Source organism: Cupressus sempervirens, chromosome 11, assembly GCF_028749045.1.
Source record: "Cupressus sempervirens isolate cs-2001-9-10 chromosome 11, ASM2874904v1, whole genome shotgun sequence".
NCBI lineage: Eukaryota > Viridiplantae > Streptophyta > Pinopsida > Cupressales > Cupressaceae > Cupressus > Cupressus sempervirens.
The window spans coordinates 481,237,122-481,259,197 of NC_143128.1; the positions used below are offsets into that span (position 1 = coordinate 481,237,122).

General features: G+C 35.8%; 1 protein-coding gene and 1 pseudogene across 17 annotated transcripts in view; one reads left to right on the forward strand and one right to left on the reverse strand.

The window, feature by feature from the left end:
- UCH2 (Peptidase C12, ubiquitin carboxyl-terminal hydrolase 1) overlaps window positions 1-22,076 on the reverse strand; it is a 114,437-nt gene that overhangs the window by 27,569 nt on the left and 64,792 nt on the right. The window lies entirely within an intron of this gene.
- Window positions 1,325-6,039, forward strand: LOC149530474 (putative RNA 3'-terminal phosphate cyclase-like protein; annotated as a pseudogene).

Sequence of the window (22,076 nt, forward strand, 5' to 3'; positions counted from 1 at the left end):
AATGAATATTGTGGAAGAAAATTTGGAAAAGAAAATGACAGGTAAACCGAAGGAGAAAGTTACTTCTGATCGGGAAAAGCTATCAGACTTGGTGAAGGACACCAAAACCAAATTAAATGAAACAAGACAACTGTTCACAAAAGTAGCATATTACTATGAGACTGTCAAAGATCTGGAGCAATAAAAAGAAGCACAAAAGGAGTTGAAAAGCATAAGCAACCAACTTGATCCAATTTCAAGCTCTGTTACCTCATACAGTGGAGAAGTCAAGAAGGTTTTGCAAAAGATTAGGAAACTATAACAAGAAACAAGACAGCAGAGTGATGATTTTATTGGAGCTACAGTCCTAATATCCCATACTTTGGAGTGTTGAAGATTGTAGCTACGATAGAGATTTTTATCTATAGAAATATGGGCATTATTATTGTTATGGTCACCTTCAACTGAAGAGAACATTTATGACTTAGTTACCGGATTCGTGCCCTAGAGGCTGATCCAGATTCAGATCCGGATCCATGCTTGGATTCGTCCGGATTCATCAAATTTGTTTTCCCGATTATTTTCTTCTTATCATAATGGCTTTGATCCATAGATTCATACCAAAATCACAAATTCATGCTATGAAATGATTTAGTTTTAGAATTATGTATATTTCTCTCATTTTTTAGTATATATAATGCATATATCTATACATATTTTATTATTAAATATACACGAATCCTCCACGAATCATAATTGGGGAAAAAAAAAATCACGAATCCACGGATCCGATTCACGTGCCCGAATCGGATTCGGGTAACTAAGATTTATGATAATAATTGTAATATTAAATATAAAGACATGCCATACGAAATGCATTGAGGCATGGAAAAAGACTTTTGTATTTGAAAATGTAGACAAATTTTTTGGGAAATCCAAGAGACATTCGGTTGTAATGTGAAGAGTCTCTTTTGTTATAAATATTGCATCAAGTGAAGAACATTGTACACTTGAGCATTTTATTATTGATAAAGTGATATTTTGTTGTGTGGTTGGGTATTTCCTGTCAAGTGGAAGGGTTTCCCAAAGATAATCTGGTGCATCTATCATATCTATTTTGCTCTCTCTTATTACTGTTTATCTTTATTTTCTGGGCCCAAAACTTACCATGGTATTAGAGCCAAGTTAGATAACAGTATTTAAGGGCTCTTGTCATCAGCCTTTGATTAAAAGTTCTAAGGTTATTGTATCAAGTTTTGCATATTCGATGTCTATTTTGAGTGGGATGTTCATGGATAGTTAGGGTTGTTTTGTAAAATGAATGGACCAACCAAACACTTTCAGCATGGATGATAACCAAATGCCTGCAAATCCTGCTCAAAGATGTACTCTTAGAAGAGCTCTGTTAAAATTGGCATTTCGTCTACCTGATAATTTTGATGTCAGGTTAGCTGCTAAAATACCTACCCTCTCTTATGAAATGGAAGAAAAATTTGGACTCCCCTAGACAAGCATTTTGACTTGCAAAAATACAGAGATGGTTTGAGTTCAAGCGTGTAATTATTCTCTATTGTTTCTTATCATCTGCAATTAGAATCAGAACATTAAGTGCTAATTTGATTTATGAGAAATTCTACTTGCGTGCAACCACAATGGTTCTCACTAATGTTGATTTACACAACTCTTCAAATTTGTCTTGCATAAAGATTGTCATTCCAAATACGTTAGTGTTTTATTTGATATAGCTGCCTCTGTTGGGCATAATGCCTGCCATGCTCGTGCATTTTTGCAGGCCCAAACATGGATATGCCTGGCATTCTCATGCCTGCAGTATTTTGAAAGGTGAATCGACAATCATCTTTTAACCCTCATCGTTCTTATGCCATTCCTTATTATTTATGTGTTTCTTCTTGAATGTGGTTTCCATCATATTTGTTCTTTCTATATCCAATGGATTAACTTTGACATGATTTTTTTAATGCTTATTATCTATTGAGCACAATGAGGACGCAATCAGGGACTTGGAACGGCAGATTTTTGTCTTCCTTGTGTGCTCTTTGTGTATGATGAGGATAGGAAGAGTTGCTTGAAGAGTTGACGATTTGGGTGGGGAAATCGACGACCTACAGCGAAATCCAATGAACAAGCAATTCAGCTTCCCCACATTACTAGGCGTAGCAGTATTATTGAACATGTTTTCCTACAAGAGAATCCCAGGTTGTTGGGCAGGATTTCAACCCATGATTGATGAATCCCCATTTTCGTTCCCATTCCCATTTCCGGACTTGTAGGTCGATTAGTGGAGCTCTTTTTTGAATGATTATTTTTCTAAGCATGTCGACGATTTCAAGCTTGGAATGTCAACGAAGGTAGAGGGCTTCTGGGCAGTGTTTGTCGAGAGGGGTGAAATAGGTAATGTCGTGTAGTGCAGAAGGAATTTGAGCTAATTGTATATCCAAAGTCAGCTAAATCATCGTTGGGAAGCCAACTTTTTTTGTTCAGAAAAAGAATTAGGATTTGATTGGGGCCACCATGGTTGGAGCCAAGAAAGCAGCCTTACAATCCACTCTAGATGGTCTGAATGCTTCTCCAATGGATGTTCTCGGATATTCGTCATAAATTCAGATGGCATATTTTATCAATGGTAGTCGCATTTTATTCTCCTCTAAGCAACCCACTACTCATTCTTTTCTCCCTTCGAGTTTGGATTTTTCCCAAGGCTTGTTGGATCATCTGTGGCCTCTGGACGTGACAACACAGATCAATTTCTTACCAGACATGGTTGTGGCCTTTCGATGTGACAACACTAATTTCACTGCCTTCATTGCCATGGTATTGAGACATTTTGGTAACTGTCGATGAGTTGCGATCAAAATGGTGAGAGGTTCGTCAAGTATAGAGTTGCTAGGAGCATAGCATTTTAGTCAGCAAATGCTATTATCTTCCTTGTTTGTGTAACATACTATTTTTCCTAGCCTTAACTAACAACTAGTAGAACATTGAACACAATTACTTTTCATATTCACATGCATGAAAAGACAATTATAATAGATAATTTGCATATTCATATGGAAAAGGGGTTAACGGTTATAATAGATAAACTAAATTCTAAATAAATGCCCTTACCAACAGAATGAAGAAAAGTTTAATTTAAATACTTGACCAACTGCTTGAAATACTGAAAAGGAATACTACATCAACAACTAACTATAACATAATTCAACTAAACTTGAAGAACATAACAAAAGTAAAATACTCAATAAATGAGGGGGACATGAATGCAAATCCACTTTATGTTGAGCAAGTCCTAGCATTAGGTGGAGAGAAGCATTGTCAGAGGCTTAACCTCCCAACCATGGACCCTAAGTATCCCCACACAATCTCAACTAAGAAAGGCCCTCCCTGTACGGGATAAGGCACAAGAACACCACTTGTCCTGTGGCTGAGCATCCTAGTGTTAGACTGTCAACTTCACAGTCTCTAGGTTGTGGACTCCTTCGATCAACCTATCCTTCCGACTGCAAGCTATCCTTAACTCTAGTGATCACAGCAGCATCATATGCCACTAAACCTACCCTAGCCAGGGATTTATATGAACACTACATGCCCAATCGCCCACTGCTCAACTTGACAACAAGACCATACCCTTTGCCAACCATGAGTTGACTCAGTTATAGATTTAGTTATTAAATTCTTTTAATGCTTATCATGTTCTGGCCCAACTCCTTTACTTGCCGAAATACTCCATGGTTATCAATCTACACCTCTCATCTCGACCATACTTGGTCATCCTGGGTGTGACTGTCCTTTATTCTTGAGTAGTTCCAGCTGTCTTTGCAATCATTGAGATTTTCTGCCCAAACAGGGACTTGCATGGAAGCAAGAAAAATATGCATGTATTTCAAGTATTACAGCTTCTCATTGAGATAAGGCTTCCCGTGTCTCAAAGATATATGGCATAATACCTCTATATGGGGGGAGTACAACTCATGACATTATTAAATTTTGGACAGAAGTGACATAACATATCAAGAGATTATAACTATAATACTAAAGCCAAAACTTTATTGGATGGCATTGATAAGAATTCTGCGATGATATGATTGAAAACAGGCCACACAACTATTCGGTCGAGATATACTTCAAATCAAAACATCATTAAGATGATCTGATCTAAATATCATTGACTGAAAGTACTTAAATTCAGACTTCAACAATGCATGTGAATAGCCACACTGGCTGAGAACACTTAAGATCATACATTGTTAATGCAAACAATCTGGCCTTAACAATGTTGGCCGATATTATGTAAGAAAAAAAACATATGAAATGGTAAAGTCTAGGAAGGATGATACCAATTATGACCTGTCAGTAAATGGTGGATGATGAATGATTAACTTGAACTTCTTTGTAGTAATCGAACCTTCCCACAAGTCTCTTGTATTACAATATCAATCGGCTAGCAATTATCATTGTTGGTTCCACACTAACTTGCATAGCAATGGATGTATCCCCCATGGCTGGGACAGCTTAGAGAGATGAAAAAAATATGATGAGTGGAGACGGTTTTTTCTGCTGAATGTCATGAGGTTCTTGAAGAGAGGAAGAAGGTAGTGGGTGGCATTGAGAACATATATGCTTAATGGCTCGATACTTGCTTGGAGGAGTTACCGTTCTTGAAAGCTTTGCAAGGTGGCAGCAGTTATATTATGCATAAGTCAAAAAACAAAACAAGAAAAGAAGATGGTAGCATTTACATATTTGAGCTAAGCCAAAAATAATAAAAGAGAAGGGTGACGATGGACCCCATGATATTTTAAATTGCCACCAAATGAAATAATAATATAGTGTCCTTCCCCGTGAATTATTATAATAAGACTATAGTATATGCATAAGTTTGCATGGATTTTATATATATATATATATATACGTCATAGTCATATTTTAAATATACATATATGTGTATGTAACACGTGCATCCTTACGTATTTACAATGGTGTTATTACAATAATTCATGTCTGACAAAGAAAGAACTCTAGTTCATAATATACTCGATTCAAAGGTAACAACTGATTTATTTCATTTATTATTTTAAAAATATATTATGTTTCAACCTAGTTAGCTCATGGTGGACACCTGCTATACTCTTCTCGCCTAGCCTGGCTTTTCCTGTCCATGGTGGATTAGGTTCATCCCTGATGGTTCAATAGCAGCAGGTTGATGCCCTCATACCCTATTCCTCTCCTGCAATGCTCCTCCCCCTTCATCGCTTTCCTGCAAAAAGAGTTGATAGGGTGAAAGCATTTGTCTTTCAAAGATTATCATAACTAATAACTAACTTGATCAACCAACAACAAATATCATAACAACTAACCACATCTTTCTTTTCAAAAGACATAATAGATAACCAATATTCCCATCATGTGAAAAAAAACGAAGCAACTAATCTAACCATCCATTTTGAATTATCTTAAAGATCAACAATAATAAAAAATGGGGATGCAACATTTTGGCATTACTATTCGCATTTAAAAATTAACGTTGATGATGCGTCCCCCAGCTTACGTAATTACGAGGTTTCCTATCTCCATCTTCTAGAGAAAATTAGTGATGGTTGTGTTGCGGAGATCAAAAAAACAGGGAGATAAAGTTAAAATATAAGCCCAGTGTTGTTGATTGATCTGGGATTTTTTGGCAAGACACCACTTGCTATTTGACTCAAAGGAATTACAAATGATGATAAGGCCCCATGTGTAGATACTTTTCGAACAACAACATTGTCCATTCTAAAGCAACTTGGCATTCCTTTAAAGGACCTAGAATTGAAAATTGTTAATAGAACAGCACCTCCTAATAGAGGTGGATAAGTGCTTTTAAAAGTTCCAATTGTGCACAGTTGTTACATGAGTTGACGAGGGTATGGTAAAACAAATTAGAGGGGTAGCTTTTTCTACAAGAATATCCCCTCAAATGGCTAACGCATGGTAGATACTTCTCGTGCTATTTTGAACCGACTGTTACAAGATGTTTATATTTCCACCGATCATTATACAGGCTAGCTTTAAGTTCGTATACATGATAAAGAAGATTATACTACAAGAGATAAGTATTTTATTGAGTATTGATCATGAATCAATGTTATTTAGTGTATTGATTTCTATTATAGTTGATATTATCAGCTTCTAATATCTCTCTTAGTTGCAAGGTGCAACAAGAAGTAATGAGATGGGGATGTTGCTTTTACATATTCAGCGGGAGATGTTTAGCTTCAGAGGGAGGATACTACGACGGTCTCATTGTAGTGACAAGTAGTTCTTGATTGAGAGGGAGTCCTTATGGAATCCCAGTCATACTTATATATGTTGTTCATGTTTCTGATAATGCAAAATTTGAGACTGTCATTGAAAACAAGTCTCAGCTTATATATGTTGTTCATGTTTTTGATATTGTAAAATTTAAGACTATCATTGAAAACAAATCTTAGCTATGATTTTCCTTGTTGATTATGAATTCTTATTCATGTAAAATTAATAAGAGTTGTAAGGACGACTTTGAAAACTTTTACTTATGAAGAAATTCATAGTGAACATCATGTAGAGAGTCTGTGATGTGAAGAAATTCATAGTGAACATCATCTAGAGAGTTTGTGATGTCATCACATTGAGTGATTGTAATAGGAGTTGGATGTCATGTTGTGAGAGTCCATGACAACATCACATTGAGAGTCTATGATATAAGCTCGTTGTGAGCCTTGCAAGCTTGTCATGTTGAGAGATTCCATGGCAATATCATGTTGAGAGAGTTTCAACTATGAAAACCTTGGAGGCTTGTCATGTTGAGAGACTCTGTGATGTAAGTTGGTTGCGAGCCTTGCAAGGTTGACATGTTGAGAGATTCCATGACAACATAACATTGAGAGAGTCTGTGAAGTAAAGGCCTTGCAAAAGTGTCATGTTGAGAGATTCCATGACAACATCACATTGAGAAAGTTTGTGATGAAAGTTGGTTGCAATTCTTGCAGGTTTTCCATGTTGAGTGATTCCATGAATTACGTTTTTTCTTATGAGAATCTACGTGATCAGAATTTATCATTGACATTTTTTGTTGCAGCCTTGTGTGACTGTCTAACTAAAGATCTCTCTCTCGCTAAGAGGGAGTGTTGAAGATTGTAGCTGTGATGGAGATCTTTATCTCTAAAAATATGAGCATTATTATAGTTATGGTCACCTACGGCTGAAGAGGACATTTATGATAATAATTGTAATATTAAATATAAAGACGTGTCATACGGCATGCATTGAGGCATGGAAATACGAAGAGTTGTGTATTTGAAAATGAAGAGTCGTATTTTTGGAGAAATTCAAGAGACCTTCAATTGTAATTTGAAGAGTCTTTCTTTTGCTATAATATCGCATCAAGCAAAGAATATTGTACACTTGAACATTTTATTATTAATAAAGTAATATTTTGTTGAGTGGTTGGTTTTTTCCCTTCACGTGGAAGGGTTTTTCTAGAATAATTTGGTGTGTCTCTTGTATCTATTTTTCTCTCCCTTACTATTGTTTATCTTTATTTTCTGACTCAAAACTTAACATGGAGGTGATGCAACAAAGCTTAAAGAAGGCAGAAGCAATATTGCATAGACAACTCGGAAGAGATAGCATGAACAGATTATTTTACTGAGTCGTGTACAAAAGACTTGGGAAACATCTATGGATGCTCCAAAGGCTAACTACATGGTAATCTTTGACAGGTTGTAAATAATTTATAATTTGTTAAATCTTACACCTTTAGCATTGTTGTTCAAGGGGGGGAGGGGGGGGTGGGGAAAGAAAGGGAGAAGAAAATGATGCAGTGTTGATACAGGAAGCATGAGGAAAGGAGGAGTACATCAAAACAAGGGAGAGCATAATAGTCTGTTTGGATAGACATGTTTTGCCATCAATGACAAAAGGGGAGATTGTTGGCATTATGATAAGAGTGGTAAAGCATAAAGATGATCTATGGTTGTCACTGTTGGAAACTACTATGATCGGTGACAGGATAAAAGTCAGAACAGGAACATGATCGGTAAAGATTTAACGATCACTGAGTAAGCCTATGATCGGTGACTACAGCAGAGCAACTAACAGTTATAGTGCACCTTCACCATAATAAATATCTGGAAGTTGCAGAGGTAAGTCATTAAGAATAAAGTATCATGAATATGCTTTGACCCTTGGCAGATACAATATAATGATTCAAAGGTATCATATCATCTATTCACCAAGGCATCAATAATAACTACAATCATCTTGAGTAATGATCAGACCAGCTCAACATCAAAGTATGAATAGCGGGAGATATATATATGATGAGTTCTAACAGAGACAAGGAATCAATCCAACCGCAAGATGTAAAGAACAATGTTGGCAAAACAAACTGCTCTAGATTACAGGGGCACTATTATCAATAAAATTGAGGTGCACTGTGATCAATAAAACTGACAAAGGGTGAAATCGAACTCTTCACAAAGCACAATGATAATTAAATTGTCGGCAATACCAATTAGAGTTGAAAATATCAAGCGAAATAAAATAAGATCGATGATTAGCATACAGATTGACTAGAGGCATATACAGATTGAAAAAAGGTGACTTAACAATATTCGATTCAACGGAGAATGTGACTAATCAGATGATTAGTCATGGACACAATAATGGGCAAATCAATAAAAATCATTATAATAAGCGGCAGTAATTACACAACTAATTGCACTGGTCTTAAACAATGCATAACCAAAACATGATGAATAACAACCACCAATGAATCATGGTGACTCTTCATTTATTATTATTATAATATTGAGAGGTGACTATTCCTTTTCACCTCTTTAGTTGATCAATTATGTATATACATGGATACCGTATCATTACAAAAGGCAGATCAAGTTATTAAATTAAATAAATATAGTCCCTTGTGGATCTCTCTGTAGAGAAAACCCAGTTGCTAATAGCAATGAAAAGGTGCAAGAGATTGTAATCCATATCAGAGATGGCATTATCCAGAAGCAGAGTCAACACAAGTAATCTCAGAGACTGCTTCATTATCAGTGCATATAATATAAAGTAGGATCCGATGCAAGCTGTATATCAATCTCTCTGCCATTGAGGTATCCTTCAGCCTGTATATGTTGCATGGATAAATAGCGTATGGCAGCCACTCATGTTATAAAGCATAATTTATATTGCCACATCAGAAACAGCATTTATGTTTATTGTATGCAGCCTTCTTATTAACTTTGGAGGATAAGCATTTGGAATTAAACATATTCAGAGTATGGATTTGGAATTACCAGTCATTTACATTTTAACATTGTGCATTTAGAATTCATTTAAATCATTATTCAGTACAAGCATTAGCATTATTGTATAAGTCTGCAATTTGGATTTATAAATCAGATTTGCCTAACTGTTCAAGTTAGAATCGTGAAAATCTCACAGTGCCTCACTTCCTATAAAAAGGGAGATTACAAAAGGCTTTTTAGTGGTGATTTTTTCATAGGTAGCATATGCTTATCCATAAAGGTTCGAGAGGCTCATATGGTAACTTAGGAACCCAATCAATTTTGCGCTCAATTATTTCCACGTAAAATTGTCTATCAACCATAAATGTGATAACTTCCATATAGGTCTCTACAACTTGTTTAATTATTATAAATCTGTTGATCAATTCCTTTCGAAGATTTGACATGAAATCCCAATAGGCTCAATCAAATTCCTCCTTACAAGCATAACTTATCATATGCCTTTTAATTTGAAAACAGATATTCATTTCCCAAACAAGATTTTTTTTGTACCAAATGGCTTTTTCAAGTAAAACGTCAGATAAACAATACATGGCCCATACCAGAAGGGATAGTTTGGTTTCAACTTTCTTTGTCTTCTTCAGGTTCTCAAAAATTTGATGCCCTGTATTCTTCGGATTCTCAAAAAGTTGATGCCTTACCACCTCTCATAAATCAATGTGTTTCGTCTCCTTTACCACCTAATAGGCAATATGGATAGCAGTAGCAGTACCTTCTCTGTTGGGAAAGAATACTTTATATGCAATTCCAATTGTAGCATATACTACTTTGGGATCCTTAATGTCCTGAAAAGTAAGTGACCTATTATCAAATTTTGGTCCAGTTTACCTCATGACCTTGTCATTTCTTGCAAACTTCTAAATAGTAATCTCCAAAATCACAGACCATTGAGATCTTTGATTGCCTCTGTGATGAAATAGAGTTTGTCCAACCAAAAGATTCCTCATGAATCATGCTTAAAACAATTTGAACAATCTCTTTCTTTTCAAACCAGGGAAAGTTGCACCATACATCTAATTTCTTCTTTCGTATAACGCTATATTCAGACTTCAATGAGACTAACTATTCAACAGATTCTTTTCTCTCAAATCCAATAACTTCTACTGACAAGTATTCTTCCATTTGAGCAGGAATACAGTTATACAAATCCTTCAAATGAATCACGCAAGGAGGTACTTGTGAAAAAATGACAACAGAATCAGCATCACCAGAAATGTTTGGTCTCTTCTTGAACATTGCTCCAAGCTTTTCCACCCCTTCAATGACCCTAGGAGTTGCCATAATCTAACTGCAAGAAAATAGGCTTCAGAAGCGATAAGCGCATTCCACATAACTTCAGCTCACAAAATTAATGGACAGTATTGAACCACAGATTAACTTTGAGAGGAAAAAACATAATGGATGGTGGAAAGCAATGCACAAGTAAAAACTTTTCCCATGAGGGAGCTTTTGAGAATGCAAGATCACAGGTGATCAAAAATTGCTTCATATATCTATATATAGGATTCCAATGGACACATGAAATAGTGCATTGATGGTTTGTGACCATGCTTCTTTGCTTAGTTTTTGGAGGAAGCATATGCATCAGCAAGGAGTACAAATACATCTACTGATTTTTCTTCCACATTCTCCTCAGATTTTTTTATCCAAGTCTTCTTCATCTTTTCTCTTTCCTCATTCACACCAATATGCTTCTTTTCCAAAAGACCTCTCATTCCCCCTTCTGCAGAACCTAGAAATATGCCTTGACTTATTGCAATTGAAACATGTAGGATCCTGTTGTGGACCACTTCCATTCCTTTTGCCTTTTGATCTGCACTCAACAGCCTTACGCCCATATTTACTGTAAGCATAACAATATCCATTAAAGGATTCAACATTTATAGCATTAGTTACATTTGCAAAACCATTCCTCATCATTTTGCTTATGCATTCATTTGTCTTATGCCCAAACTTGCATAACACTGACCATTAAAAGGTTGTAATCTGATTTGACTTCTACATTCACTAGCTTTGTTTTCAAATTTATTGCATGAAAAACATTTACCATTGAAAGATACAGCATACCTGAATCATCCAAGAGCAGGGGTAGGTCTTCTAAAGTTCTTGCTCTGGACTGGAGAGAAACATTTTCAATCTTCACTATTTTTCTTGGATTCATCCTTGACCATTTCTTTTCCTTTGTCATCTTTGTTGGAGTCTTAGAGCTTTCTCCTTTGTCAAAACCTAGTTTGCCTTTGTCCTTTGAGGGTTTCTGAAAACGCAACATTTCATCAAGCAGATCAATGTCGCTTTTAAGTTTCAGTTTCTTTTCAGTATTACCCAAGTTTCTGAGACAAGTACAGTAGGGGACGGGGGGACCCATTTCTATGACGACAATTGTTTTAGCCAATTTGGGAGGAAAGAAAGGGGACGACTATATAACAAGAGAGAAAATTAAAATATGTAGAGAAACTTAAAGTATCCATATGAAAACAGGATAAAGCATGCACTTATACATAATAAAACCTTAAATACATGACTTAGCAAAATTCATATGCCATTTGTATTACTTTGAGGGTCAAAGTTAGATTTCCTCTAGAAATCAAAGTCAAAGTCCCCTAAGCGTCCCATGTCCCTGGGACGTTTTCAAGATGGGGACAACTGGAAAAAATCCCAGGAATGTGTCCCAGGCGTGTAATATCCACGAAGAATATTTTCCTTAAGTTCACTCAGAAATAATTTTCAGAAAACCACATACATATTTTGCCAATTAAAACCAGCAGTTTAAACGAACAATGAACCAAAATACTCATTAAAATATCTCAATATATGTTCTTGCATTACACATCTAACCAGCTATCAAAATCCAATCTTAAGCACAGCAATAACAGTAAGATTTGAAACATATGAAAAGAACCTGTAAACCCGGCATGAATTCTGACTTGAAACCACTGCAGTGATGAACCAGGGCTACGTCCAATCTACCAGAGATGGCCTAAAGGTTTACGTCCTTAGGTCTGAAATGGAAGATGTAAACTCTCCAGGTGTTTCTCCAAGAGAAACTCAAATTCTCCAAACAAAATAATAATCAAAGCATACTCAAATGAATGAAGCTTTCCTCCTCTATGCTCGAAATGGTGACCCTTCAATTCCTTTTTCCTATCCTTTCGTCTTTTCCTTCTTGTCACCTTTAACTCACTTAATAATATTAATTTGACCCATATTATAACTTTTCACTAAGCTCCCTTAAGCCAAAATTAATATTTTATGAATTTGACTTTAGAATTCTTAATGTCCCAAAATGGGGACATTACAAGTCCTCCCTCCTCCAGATTGCTTGTCCTCAAGCAATCATGAATCTATAATCCAATACCAGGGTCCCATGTCCATCTGCAAGGTGCTCCATAGCTCGTACTAGTTACTATATAATCAAGATATGCCAAACTGCGGAACCAACAATAAGGATGCAACCAGTCTATCATTATGATCCTTGGATCCCAAATAAAAACTTGTGTGATGTCCTTGATATCACCCACTAACTCCTGTAATACATGTGCCCATGAAGAGGATAATATCTGCCAAATTACCTCATAAACCATAGCACCTTGCTGGAAATGGTGGAGTAATCCAGTAGTAGGTGTCGCAAGAGTAAAAATCTCAAAAGAGAGCGACTCAAAAAGCCATCCTAACTCACCTCCCCCAACTATGTAAAGACATACATCACACCAACTATCCAAATTTTGCACACAAGAGGAATTCATCAAAATCAAAACATATCATGCCACCATTGGTGAAGCCCATCAATGAAAACCCAACCAAGTTATACTGCTAACTCTGTCAATAGTTGGGTCCAAAAGCAAATAACCCTCACATCCATCATCCATAAGGAGACACAAACCATTGAAGGAATCGACAACCTAATAACTACAACCAACCTCTATAAGACCCCTATGGATGTGTTGACTCTGCAAGTAATCTAGCTGGTGGCAACTAACACCATAATCACCTTGTAAACTTGCATCCGCATGACACCCCTCTAACATATAAGTAAGCAACTAGGAGATTACATATCACTATAGTGAAAAATTGGTTGGTGCTCCTGTAAATTATCTCCCATCACTACCTAATTCAAATACTTGCAGCCTCTAATACCATCTTTTGAAGATGGATGACCTTCATCCCACAATGGATGATAATCTGAGTCAACCCACACTTGCAATTCATCAAATCCTCCACATGTGGATCAAACGAAAAGTGATGAGCACTCATCACTATATAGTCACAATGCATATCCTCACCTCTGTCAATGGCTCGTCATAAAGTACAATCTGCCCACTGGAAGCGCATGAATCTTTCTCAACATGATCAACCCTCCTATTGTCATCACTAACAACCTCCACAATGGTCATATCTAAATGTTGGGCTGAATTGGAGTGCGCCAAATCCAATTTCTGATTCAACTCAACAATCTGATTTTCTGGTTCATGAAATGCCATTAAAGAAGCCTCAAGGGAGTTCTTGGCATTCATGAGCTCATATGTACACACATCTACTTCTACTTCCTTCTTCCTTAATGCCTCCGAGTAAATCTGTGCAAGGTCAAAGAGATGATCACGATCTGAAAGGTGTAGGTAATCTGATTTCATAGGTTTAAGGCCTTCTTGTATTATTAATAGTTGTGGAAATTCCTCTTTAATTCCCCTTTGTCTCTCCTCCATCTGTTCCTTCGAAAGGTGTTTTTCAAACATCCCATAAATGTCATCAAAGTAAGATAAAGCTGCAATAATCTTAAATTCAATTATTTTTCATTTCACTCTCCAAATCAGGTTAACTAGTAGGTGTGTGAGATTAGTCAAATGCATATGAGGTGGGAGGAAATGTTTCATCATACATATCCACATCATCAATGCCTTCCTTCATACCCAAATGCGAAAAAGAGATAGAGGCAAAATTGTGATCACAATTAAATTTATCATAAGAAGATTCCATACCATTTTTTGAGACCCTTAAGTCTGAATCAAAAACAATATCAGCACTCTCAAAAGATGTTGAATTCTCATCATTAGCTGACTGAATAGTCTTTTCCAATGCGTTATCATCATGTTCACCAAAAGTGCTAAAGTCAGCACCCCCGCAAGAGACCTCTACCTCCATACTACAAATCAATAGACTTGTATCCTATGTAACCTTTTCTACATTATCATGAGTCGGCTGCAAATCAGTGTTGACGACCCTTCTCTTTCAAAATCACCTAGAAGCTGATTTTGGTCTGCTGAAAACTCCTCATACGAATTTTTGCACTTGTCTTTTGCAAGGAGATCCTGAGCCAAATCAAAATACTTCTTCTTTGCCATATCAGTCTTGTTTTGAATTTTGGATGGAAATCCATGTAATCAATGAAGGGTAATTCTTTTTGAACTTGTGGAGGAAGTTTGTTGTACTCCTCATACATGTTGAGTACTTCAGTTCTTATATCAGATTGGAAATTCTAGGTTAATTGTTGTTGTATCTTAACAAGATCAATTCTGACTTTTTCAAAGCCGTGTACTTTCCCCATGACAACATACTGTGTTGCTTACAAAATCAATATGTTAGTCAACCCAACCGGATTTTGTCTTTGTTTTCAAATCACACCCTCACACAGTTTTTTAAATAGTTTGCAAAGATATCAGATTAATTTGCATGTGACTTCAGGTGTGTGATATGACTGTAGCAACAAAGGTCTCAAGAAATATACCTCCTCAAAATTGAGTGAACACTCAGCCAAAAGTCTAACTTAACGCCTCAAATGTCTGAAGCATTCTATTTTTGTCTCTATTGACCAAGTCGAATATTTTCAACATAAATATTATGGCAAAGAGCATAAACAACTCCTGTCGTACCCAGACCACACCTCCTTTATGTTTCATTTATCGAACTTCCAGAATATGTTTGGTAGTACCCAAAAATCTAAAATGTACCCGAACTTCACAAAGGCATTCTATCATATCACTAACTATCGTTCTATGAAGTGGACTACTTCTTGCCACAATCTCATTAGTATATGGATTTTCATGGACCAAGTTTCGAACCAAAGAGTAAAAATGGAGTTGCTACAATAGATATAATTTGGTCTAGACACTACGTGTTCAAACTTTATATTGCAAGACGATTGTTGTTGTTGCTGACGGCTGAAAAGTTCAACCACAAATGTCACAACCTTGTGTTGTCCTGTCGAAGAGTCTTTCCTTTTGAAAACTACAATGACAAACAATTCTTCTCAAGTCAAAGATCAGCCTAAACAATTAACACTGAGATAAGATGGCTAATTTTACCAAAAAAGTACCCAGATCATTACAATATCTAGTACCAAATTGTGTGGGTCTTCCCTAGTTGTAGCCTTGTTTCTTCGACACTCAACAAGCCAAAAATTCTTCGCCTTGGATAATATTCATAAGGTATTTCAATCTTTCCCAAATCGCTCTTTCCAATCTTCAGTCTATTGACAACTACTATTTTATTCTTCACTTGTGTCCATGTATAGCTTGGAGTTGTTTACAGCCAGCAATATGGTTATTCAACCATACCCAAAGAAATAATTGTCTTCTCTAATAGTTTCCTTACAGTACCTCTACTATGATGTGAAGATCTCGTAGAGGAGGGGGTGTGAATTGGGTACAACTCACGCTAGCAATCATGTCTGTAACAACCAAACCTCCCGTGAAGGTATGATATGATCCCTATGATCTCTGGAAACTATGATGGGACAATCTAAGGTGATTGTCAATAAATAATTTAGGCTTGTTTGATTCCTTTCGAGCCAAATCTTGAACAACAACGTCCAAGGATAAAGTATCACCGTTAGGAAAATTTCTCTATTGAATGGTCTCAAGGCTTGACCATAGAATTATAAAAAATAAATCATTTCTTCAATTGTGTTTTCAAACTAAACAAATATTCCAAACTCTTTTCCTTTGTCTTGACTATGCAATGATATCATAGTCAGGAGGTATGGCCACGAAAATATGCTCAGGAACGTTACTTAATTTACGAGTTTTCACTATTCCCTTTTGCAAAGAATCTGAAATGCCTAAAATTACACCTCACCATTCCCTTTGTGACTTGTGAGTCTCTCCAGGACTTTTCGATACCAATGCCTCAACAAATCGGTTCTCTAACAAAGCGGCAAGTGATAGTGTTGTTACCATATCTTTTGGAGTATTTGGTGACCAACGACAATAATAACATCTACGAACTTGGTCATTCGAAAAGGTTACAAATGCATGTAATGTCTCCACAAATACTAGCAAACACCACCTCACCATTGAAAGCTCCCATTTTGGTTTACCATTCACCTTCCAAACAGCTAGTTGAAGCTACAACAATCTAATCAATGCTTGCACCTTTTCTTGGGTTAATATATGGGCACACAACATTCCATAGATAATTCGTAACATTAAATGTGTTTAGCATCGTTCAATGCATATATCAATCATATCTACAACTTACAACCATACTAGAATGTGAACAACATCATTCCTTTTAATTTTGAAGGTTGTAACGACATTTGTCGATATTCCCATCTGTCCTCCAGACGTTGAACAAGATCTTATCACTCTAAAATTCCTCAGCACAGAAACTCTGTTCACGGAAAATAGGTAAAATCAAATGAAATCTTGGTAAAGTTTCTTGAAGACTAGCCGACTAATGAGGACGCCGAATCAAATTAAGAAGACTTAATATAACATTGTAATAACCCCAACCGGTTATAACTTTGTGAAACACCAAATCCCTCTCAAATTTAGTTGTTTGACATTTTGTAAAGCACTTTGCAAGCAAGCTCTAATACCAATGTAATAACTACAACTAGTTATAATTTCGTGAAACACCAAATTCTTCTCTAGTTCAGTTGTTTGACATTTCGTCAAACACTTTGCATGCAAGCTCTGATACCACTGTAATAACCCCAACCAGTTATAACTTTGTGAAACACCAAATCCTTCTCAAATTCAATTGTTTGACATTTTGTCAAACAAATGGTATGCAACATATATCTCTTTTATTGAATTCATTCCCATGTACAATGTTGCTATGAATTTGCCAAGACAAATGGGCTTACAATAATGACAAAAACAATTCCAAATTTGATTCTGAGTTATCACTTACAATAGTAAAATTATATGCCTAAGATTACAATGCTAACTACTAATAGTTGCAAGAGGAACCTAATAATAGTGATGCCCAATGGATGGAGATGAAAGTTGCAATCGAAATCAAGCATAAATACTATAGCACGAGTATTGTAGTGTGGTGTTGTTCACGCGTATTGTAGCAACAAGGGAAAAACGATTACTAATGGCTGCCAAAGATGAATCTTTAGGTTTGCACTCGATAGTCCTTCAATATTCTTCAAACCCTTCGGTTATTCCTTAACTTTAAGCACCAATAGAACTCCAGAATGAAGCTCTACTAAATGCCAAATTCAATGGATATTTCACCACCTCAAGTGGTTGCAACACTGAAGAATTGACACTCTCCAATGGCTAGCTGAAATCAGAAAGCCTTAGTTTCTTCTCTCAAGTTCATATCAAATGCAATTGACAATAATAGGATGCCTAGCAATGAAGCTTTTGCCTCTATTTATTCTTTTCCCTCACCCTTCTAGAAGGAAATAAAATATTATTTAATTGCACTCTCTAGAAGCTTCCCCCTTTCCAAGGCAATAATTAGTTGTACTTCTAGAAAATGCACTCTCTAGAAGCTTCCCCCTTTCCAATACAATAATTAGTTGTGCTTCTAGAAAATTAAATTAATTAAATATAAAGTCACCTTTTAATTTTAATTTATTTAATGACTTTATAAGAAATTAATTTAATCAATTTCTCCTTATTTCTCCACTTAGCCTTCGAAGAAAGTAAAGATTAAGAACTCCATTGAGATACTAAAATGATGGGGACATTACAAACATCAAGTCAAAATATACTCTATATATTCTCCCGCTGATAACTTCGAAGTCCATGATATATTTCATCAGACTATAGTTATATTAAAGACAACTCGATAATTTATATCCGCCGCTTGTTAAATGAATATGTGTTCAATATACACCTCTTTAATATAAGCTCTGAGCCTTGGGAGAACAAAATTATTTCTCATACAATCCATTGAAATAATTGATGGGATAATTTTGCCAAAAACACTTCACCGCAATGAACTAGAATATATCATGCCTAGTAAATTAAAGTCGAAGCTTTCCGAACTACAGTTGGACACAAAGTTTTTGCCTCTGTATCGGTTCACAAATTAACTCATGACATAAATATTTCCTTTCCCAAAAAGAGCCAACGAACCCACAAAATATTGGACTTCACTTACAACAAAAAATTTATTCCCATTAACTGACACAAAATTATAATCTCTAAACATTAAAATATTGCGTCCTATTGTTCTTTGCTTCACATGCATTGCAAGCACAATTGGTGAAATTGATTTCTTTTTGCAGATAATAATAAATCGGAATAGTTTTCTGCAAACATTTGATTATGATAAAGTCTCAAATAGAGATTTCAAAACTGCAGATTTCCTATTAATCCATCTCTATATTTGCAACTACACTCTAATCGAACCTCTGGCTATACCCAATCAAGATGACAGGTTCAATGCTTTGATACCACTATAATACCCTAGAAGGATATTTTCTCTAAATTCAAACATAAATAATTTTCAAAAAACCACATATATATTTTGCCAATAAAACCAGCAGTTTAAACGAAAAATAAACCCGAAATAAGTTATTGCATTATACATCAGCAATACAATAACCAATTATCAAAATCCAATCTTAAACACAACAATAACAATCAGATTGGAAACATATGAAAAGACCCTATAAACCCAGCCTGAACTCTGCCTTGAATCCACTGCAGTGATGAACCAGGGCTATGTGTGATGAACCAAGGCTACGTCCAATCCACCAGAGATGGCCTGAAGGTTTGCATCCTCAGGTCTAAAATGGAAGATGTACACTCTCCCAATATTTCTCCAAGAGTTCTCCAAACAAAACAATAATCCAAGCATGCTCAAATGAATGAAGCTTTCCTCCTTTATGCTCAAAAAGGTGACACTTTAGTTCCCTTTTCCTATCCTTTCGTCTTTTCCTTCTTGTCACCTTTCTTTGTTATTAATCATTCATTCATCTAATGTGTGCACAGAAGTAAATAACTCAAACATAAAGAGTAACACACAACACCAGAATTTTCAACAAAACCAAAGATGGGAAAAACCAGAGTGAAAATATCACTCACTATATGAAGAACTAATCCCAAAAGGTTTAGCCTAGAGGCCAAGGAGCTCACTACTCCTAAATAGAACTTGCAAATTAAGGCGTACTGCTTTCTTGCAAACCACTAAAGATCACTTCATGAGAGCAAGATACAATACTATTGGTTACAATAAATTATATAGAATAAAATGATTACAAGTTTATTTCTTGTAATACTGATAACACTTTGTTGTCCAAACACCTGTGACTGATTTCAAATCTATACATCTACATGTAAAGCTCTATATCAGAATTTGCATTACCATTTTACTGATGTCTGATTTGTTGTGACAAGTGCAAAGTGTTGTTAATGAGAAGAGTTTAATTCAAACTTTAATACACATCTGCACCGATATTAGTATGACACTTATATTGCTGGAGTTCGGTTGATGAAGATGATTTCAAAATAACAAAGTTCTGATATGAACTGCAATGTTGATACTGTAGAATGTGATCTTGCCTACATTTATGATTTTGATATGTTCAAGATTAAGCACCGAACATGATATATATCTATTGGCAACGGGAGTGCCTATGTGAATAGGCATGTCTCCTTATGGAGACATGTCTATCCACATAGACACCCAATCGCTGTCTAAATACATAACCGCTCATTAATACAAAACGGTTCATTAAGCATAATATAAACATGTTCGTTTATCAAAGACTGATAACAGCTCGATGCAAAACAAGATCGATCATTGTAAGAATCAATCAAGTCTGGTATCCAATCCACTTATAATATGCACAGTTATAGTCATGATATTTAAGTGTGCATATACATCAGTATTACATACTGATGTACATACATACATGTAAGTGTCGTGATACTAATCAGAGATACATTGTCTGACTGAAGCTATATACTTCAACACTACACATTTGCATTCTTGCACTTCAAAACACAACCATACACTATCATGCAGAACTCTTGCTCAACCATCAAAGGATATCCGCCAAAATATACCCACTACAACTCAAAATAACATCCATCAGGTCAGCCTAATAAGATGTTAGCCATACATCACAAAAAGAAGTTTGTATCTCCAAAAATTTTGTGAATGCCCAACAAAGCACCAACCGATCAGTAGCAAAGTCTGCAAAGTAGTATATTAAAGATACATGATCAACTACTTCTGTAGCAATGATCTCTCTACTCTCCAATCTTTGATATGAACTGATTCAGGCACGAATTCCACAGTCCCACTTGTTGGCCCATTAGTGAGTTGATAGATGGAAAGGAGATTATGAGTTAGGTGTGGTACACACAACACATCTTTGATGGTTCTTGCCCCCTTCTAACAATTTTTCCTTTCCTAATCAGATTCATGTAAGTACAATTGCCCATCGAAATAGGTGGTGCATGACAAGGCTCAAAGGAAGAATACATGGACTGTGAAGATGCCATATGATAAGAAGCTCCTGAATCTAGAAGCCATTTCCTTGATTCATAAAATGAAGTAGCAATTAATGCTTGAACGTCGCCCTTGTCATTTTTGTGATCCTTTCCTTTGTCAAAATCTGAATGAGAAGAAGAGGATGAAGTAGTCATGTTTGAAGATAAATTTATTTGATTCTTCTTAAGAAGATTCTTGAGTTCATCTATATCCTTCTTGTAGCAATGATGTTCTTCATGTCCTTTTTTCTTGCAATATGCACAAGTGAGACACTCCCTCATGTTAGATTTTCCCTTGTTATTGCCTTGGGTTGACGAGATATACTGTTTTTTTCTTGTTGTGTGTCGGGTTGTGATTTGGTCTTCCACTACATTTGCTTCTTTTTGTTTCATTTCCCTTGCCTAGCCACCAATGCCTTAGATTTTGATGACTTGAGAATCCTCATACTCGTCAATTGTTCTTGCTCTAAAACCAACATTTATGCAAATGATTCAAATGAAGGATTAGTGAAGGCACTTCCCATTGTTAACTTGTGAGTGTTATAACTTGAAACAAAAGCTGCAAATTCAGGGGGAAGATTTGTCATCAAGTGATGGATCAACTTGTCATCCTTATGGGATTACCACAATCCTTAAGTTGTACTCTATAATCATTTGCTTTGTTGATGGAGTCTTGAATTTTATCAAAGTTCCTAAGATCTGATTGAGAACATCAACTTGAATTTGGTATCTTGTTTCCTCATCAATTTTACCATACAAGATTGCTAGTTTATCCCAAGCTTCTTGTACTTTGTCCATGGTTGAGATATGATATAGGATATCATCATGGGCATATGTTCTTAACTAGCCTAGAGCTTCAAAAAAATTGCCAAGCCATTTTTCTTTAACAGTAACATCTTCAACGGATTCTTTAAATTGTCCATCCACATAATAATTCAAACCATTTATCATTAATAAGTTTCATATTTTATCTTTCCATGTAGCATAATTCTAGGAGGTTCATAGTGGACATGCAAGAAGACCAAAGATGTAAAATTGAAAGAGCACAAGAGAACAAAAGAAGCAAGCACAA